At 44.3% G+C, this 5,660-nt stretch overlaps 1 protein-coding gene across 2 annotated transcripts in view; it reads right to left on the bottom strand.

Moving 5' to 3' along the window:
• The window catches only part of slc45a4a (solute carrier family 45 member 4a), a 42,201-nt gene extending 38,013 nt beyond the window's left edge, over positions 1 to 4,188 (bottom strand). The window contains exons 1-2 of one of the 2 annotated variants that reach the window (XM_030348116.1): positions 3,966 to 4,188; positions 2,739 to 2,812 (exon numbers count right to left, since the gene is read on the bottom strand). The gene's annotated coding sequence lies outside the window, so the exon portion shown is untranslated. The remainder of the gene's footprint in view (positions 1 to 2,738; positions 2,813 to 3,965) is intronic. The other variant, XM_030348117.1, reaches the window with a different exon arrangement.
• Between the last annotated feature and the right edge of the window lie 1,472 nt (positions 4,189 to 5,660).

Genomic DNA, 5,660 nt, shown 5'->3' with positions numbered 1-5,660 from the left:
GTCTGTACGTGTGCCAGGCAGATGTACGGGCTGTGTATGAAAGCAAATCAAACACACAATCTGTCGATCATCAAGACAGCCAATGAGAGGTTTTGGAGGTGAACCAGCTGTGTTTATAAATGTGGAGTAGGGCTTGGCTCTGGCTGCGTGCCTGTGTGTTTGTGAGAGGGATCTTTACATTACACCCCAGGCCAAATAGTGCGGACCGCACTCTGATTAATTGATTGAGTTTACTGGTTTGAATATAATGGGAGACCAATCATTAACTAGAAAATGCATTTCCTGCAGAAAAAGCGGTGAGCGCTGTAGTACAAAGTGAGGGTGGAAATATTTTTTGATGAAGCCACATAGATTAAGACATAAAGAAACGTTAAATGTCTTAAATCCAGTGAAGGGATTTGAACAAAAGTTCAAAAGTCTAAATGGAGTAAACAATGTAAACATGCACACCATTTACAAATAAAGTTACCGCTGAATGAAAAGCGCAAAGCATTGCTAAAATTGCAGAAATGTAAAATAAATTGAACTGTGTGAGTGAGTGAGTGAGTGAGTGAGTGAGTGAGTGAGTGAGTGAGTGAGTGAGTGAGTGAGTGAGTGAGTGAGTGAGTGAGTGAAGATACAAGTGCGTAGATTTGTTAAATGGTTTGAACGAAGGTCGACGGTTGAAATTTGACCGAGTTACGATGTCTTAAGTAATTTAAGTGACAGTATGGGCAGAGAGATGGCTTCAATGGGACCAACTGTAGAATATGACGGTTTGAAACTAAAACTGTGATTCTGAAGAAAGTTTAAATGATATCGAAATTCTGTTTAGATATTATTGAAGATACAAGTGTGCATATTTTTTAAATGGTTTGAACGAAGATAAACGGTGGAAATTGATTTAGTTACGTCTTAAACAGATGGAAGTACCAGAGGTCTCCCATTGACTCCCATATTATAAAAAGATAATTTTTTAAAAGTAGAATATCTTAAAAAGTATAAAATATTTAAAAAAATCTGAAAAGAGGCGCGTGATTCCAAGCTATTCCGAATATTTTAAATTTGAATGGGGTCTCTAGGTGAAAATTTGAGAAAGGTGATAGGTCCTGAAAATGTAATGAAATAAACCAAAATCGTATTTAAACAGTAAAAACTCAGTTACTGCTACCCTGCAAGTGGTGACCTGTGTGGAAAGAAACTCCACTTGGGTTTGTTCTCGTTCATGTCTGATTTTTTTAAATAAAAGGTTTCATTAATAACACAGGGTTGTGTTGAGTTTGAACAATGAGCAGTCTGTGTCAAAAACACAGTATTATTCGGCTCATTGAAAATAAAATGTGGTTAGCACAAAGGCTATATTCAACGCTGTTGCTTGCCGTGCCAACTTCTGCGATATCGAAAAATATTGAATCTGCAACATAAATCATCAAAATACAATGTGATAACGTTTAAAACGGACGTGGGGGGAAAACATCTCTCCGGCAACATTAAAGGAGGGGATCCCCGGGCCTGACGGTGTGTGGTATCGTGTGTTTGACTGGCGTCTCTGTGTGTTTGTTTGTGTTTCTGTCTGTCTGTCTCAGAAGTCCTTCTGCACATTAGACCTCAACAGAGAGACATGGCCAACACAGAGAGAGCGAGATCAACAGACAGACAGAGAGAGAGACAGAGACAGAGACAGAGACAGTGAGAAAGAAAAGACTGCTGAAGAGGTAGAAAGAGACGGACACAGACCACCAAGACACAAGACAACGCGAGGAAGGAGTTGAAGTGAAAAAAGCAGTCGTGTGTGCAGCTGATGTTCACACCACAAACACCCCTCCAAACACAAACACACACCAGTGTTTCCCCAAGCACTGTATGGTTAAGGCCTTAACAACAATAGGCCCCCGCATTAACAAAGTGCAAAACTCACGTAGGGAAAGAAAACATACTTCCATCAGGTACAAAATTAAAGATAAATAATGCATCGGTGATACTGTTAAAAACAATAGTCGTTCAACCTGAAATTCCCCCCCCCCCCCCCCCCTCTTTGACAACCTTGACTAAGACATTGTCTGGGGGAAACCGACACCCTACGCATTTCACCACAAATGGAGAGCCAGAAGGGAAATGGGATTCAGAAACAGGTTGTGTGAGCATTGTTTCAGGAGGTTCAACTTGCTTGACTTGCTACGATAGTCATTCTAATATATTGAGCTGCAATACTGTATAACAGAGGACATTGTCTAAAAGGATAATGCTACTTACTGCTTGACCCATCTTACCACTACGTCTCTCACTACGTCTCTCATTCCGTCTGTGTCACTCAATCACTCCCACTCCGTCTCTCACTCCATCTTTGTCACTCAAACACTCTCCCTCCATCTCTCACTCCATCTGTGTCACTCAAACACTCTCACTCCATCTCTCACTCCATCTTTGTCACTCAAACACTCTCCCTCCATCTCTCACTCCATCTGTGTCACTCAAACACTCTCACTCCATCTGCGTCTCTCAATAACTCTCACTCCGTCTCTCAATTCAACACTCACTCAATTAATCGGTGTCACTCAAACAATCTCACTCCATCTGTGTCACTCAATAACTCTCACTCAAACACTCTCACTCAATTCATCTGTGTCAGGCAAACACTCTTACTCCATCCCTGACTTCATCTCTCACTTTGTCTCTCAGCCGTTCTGTTATTGACTCTTTGATAGGTTTCAAAAGAGGGACAGTGTGTGTGACTCCCATCGGCCTCTCCTGTTACTTACCAAAAAGCCTTGAAAGCTTCATTAATGTTGACGAGAAATTGCCCACGTTACAATCGGACGCTGGTACTGTAGACCTACACACACACACACACACACGCACACACGCACACACACACACACACACACACACACACACACGCACACCGTTAAAGACATTTAAACAGTGTATCCAGAAGACAGCCAATCATATTACCATCATATTACAAGTGAACACACACACACACACACACACACACACACACACACACACACACACACACACACACACACACACACACACACACACACACACACACACACACACACACACACACACACACTTCTGTCTGATATACCTTGTGCATCCCTGGCCTCAACCGAGGTGAGACCATGGATGTACAATATTTCAGATATTATTTTTCAGATTCCCATATTGACTCCAATGCAAGTTAGAAGAAAACAGACGCACACTCAAGGCCGCGCACACAAAAACGTTGTTGCGGCGACGCCTCGAGCGCTAGCAGGCGGCAGGCTACTTGACAACATTAACTAGAATTCGCCTGCAGTTGACAGCATCACCATTTATACAAGACCCCACGTTAGTTGTCATCATCCGCACTGGCAGTCTGCACTGTGCAGGTTCACAAAACCATGCATCACATCCACCTGTGACAGCAGTGTGTCAAGTGGATGTGAGCACTCAAAAAATGAGAAAGTGGGACCACAAACATAGGCCACCTAGAACCCCCATTCCCCCCCGATCTATGGTGAACCTTCCATAATGACTGACACCCCTAATTAGAACCTGTGATACCTCTTGAAGCCCAACATCACTTCGGAGCTTTGTGGGCGCACGGAGCCTTGTTATCTGACACCCACGCTCGATTTTCCCTTTAACTTCTACTCAACATCGGCGTTGACAGTGACACCAATGAAATTATGAGAAACATAAAATAAGGCATACAGATATATTGACAGATACATAATATGTATAGATAGATATGAACACCGCTATGGTTATGTTTCCGACAGCTTCAAAGGCAAGCCGGCTTCGCTGCAGCGGACTGTTATTGTTTTTGTACTCGCGCAGTCGGCGCAGACTACTGGAGCGAGCGCCCCCCCAACCCCCCTCTGCTACCCCCGCCCCTGCAGCCGCAACCTGAGATGCTTGCTATTCCGCCAGAGCGTAGGAGTGCGACTCTTCTTCTCAAAAATGCACGAACGAAATGAACATGTACTGTCACTCACCTCTTCACCTCGTACATTCAGCCCCTCACGCGCGGGACGAGCGCCGTTGTCTTTGTTGTTGTCGGTCTATTTAACGGACAGCAGAGCGCGCGGCGGCGTCAGCGGCAGCGGGTGCATCGGTCGTTGGCAGCTGAAGCCACTGGGCTGTGAGCGAGCGCCTTTAAAAGCAATATGTGTCGGTGGTAGAAAAAAAGCCCGCAGTCACGGTTTCCGTCGACGTCACGTGTGACTTACACAGGGGCGTGGCTTGGAGGGTTTCTCAAGGGGGGTGTAGTGTGGATGTGGGGTCGCGCTCGGAACTAGCAGGCAGAACGTCACGTTTTATCGGCGTACGCGTGATGTTTTCTAATCAGTGTGCTTGTTCTCGATTGCTTTACCTTATAGCTGAGAGGGGAAACGCTCTTGCATGTGTGCACGGCCAGACTCACTTACTTGACGTGCATCTCCCCTGGACCGGCTCGAGGACCAGGAGACGGTAGAAAGCTGCTCGAGGCACTGCAGTGAGAACTCGTCACCATGTCGATGGCTTTATGTCACCAAGTTCCAAGTTCACAGCAGCGCTAATTGGCCTATTACGTCATCGAGTGCCTATTTATTAATAATTTTACCGGTGTGCCGATTCTCTTATTTATTTTTTTACTTTTGTCGATATCCCTCAGGTCCTTCTGATGCGAAACACGATGAATACATGAACGGGTGTGCTGCTTTGCAAAATAAGGCTTAGGCCTATTACGTCTATAATTCCAAAATAAGTTTTGAAAAAAACGTTCCCACAGTTAAGAATAACATAAATTAACAATGTAGGTGTTTCAGCAGCAACAAAACTGTTGATTGATATGAATGAATAAAAAGTGATAAAAATAGCAATACAAAAGGGACAAGAATAAGAACAGGCCTAGGCTTTACTTGGAATAGCTGTTAGAAATCCCGAAACCACTGAAATACCGATAATAGATAAGGGACTCGTTCATGTATGACATCTCAACAACAACCAAAAACGCCCTTCGATCTTGAACTGCTACTGTTGAACCCAGAACCAACCCTGCAGCACAGAAGAGATGCTTCATGAGTAGAGGTTGTTGGTTTGACCCCCAATACCCAGTAGCCGCGTTTACATGGCAGATCTATGCCGCATAGAAATCTATGCGGCATAGATGTGTCCATGTAAACGCGGCTACTGATAGCCCTCCTGTAGCCATGCCTTGAGCGATTCTTCACCCCTGACCTGCTCCGTGTGTCATACAAAACAACCCCTACAAGAACGAATTCATGACACATGATAGATAGCAAACAATCAGCCGGTCTACGGAGGCCTATCTGTTAGTCATCTCAAAGTTCTTTCAGCCAGCCAGGTGTATTTGCTTTCAAAGCCCCCAATGATGAAACTATTGGTTGCTGGATTTATCCACGCTGTTGTCATCAGGGCCCTTATCTCTCCAGCTGATGGCACGTCTAAACTCTTAATTTAAAGTAATTCGGTATATGTCGCGTAATTGGATCCATCGAGAGGCGAGATCGGAGGCGTTAATAGACATGGCAGCGCCCTCCTCTGGTGAACGGGGATAGGTACAGCGGTGGCCCCTTCCCAATGTTAGTAGATTGAGGGAATTTGATTACATTAGGAATTCATCAGCAAACTCATCTAAGAGAAACGTTTGATTAATGCTAGAATATTGACACACAAAGTAGAATGTG

This window comes from Gadus morhua, chromosome 22, assembly GCF_902167405.1.
Source record: "Gadus morhua chromosome 22, gadMor3.0, whole genome shotgun sequence".
NCBI classification, from domain to species: Eukaryota; Metazoa; Chordata; class Actinopteri; order Gadiformes; family Gadidae; genus Gadus; species Gadus morhua.
Note: the sequence above shows the minus strand (reverse complement) of the source record. Positions and strands in the feature narration are given on the sequence as shown.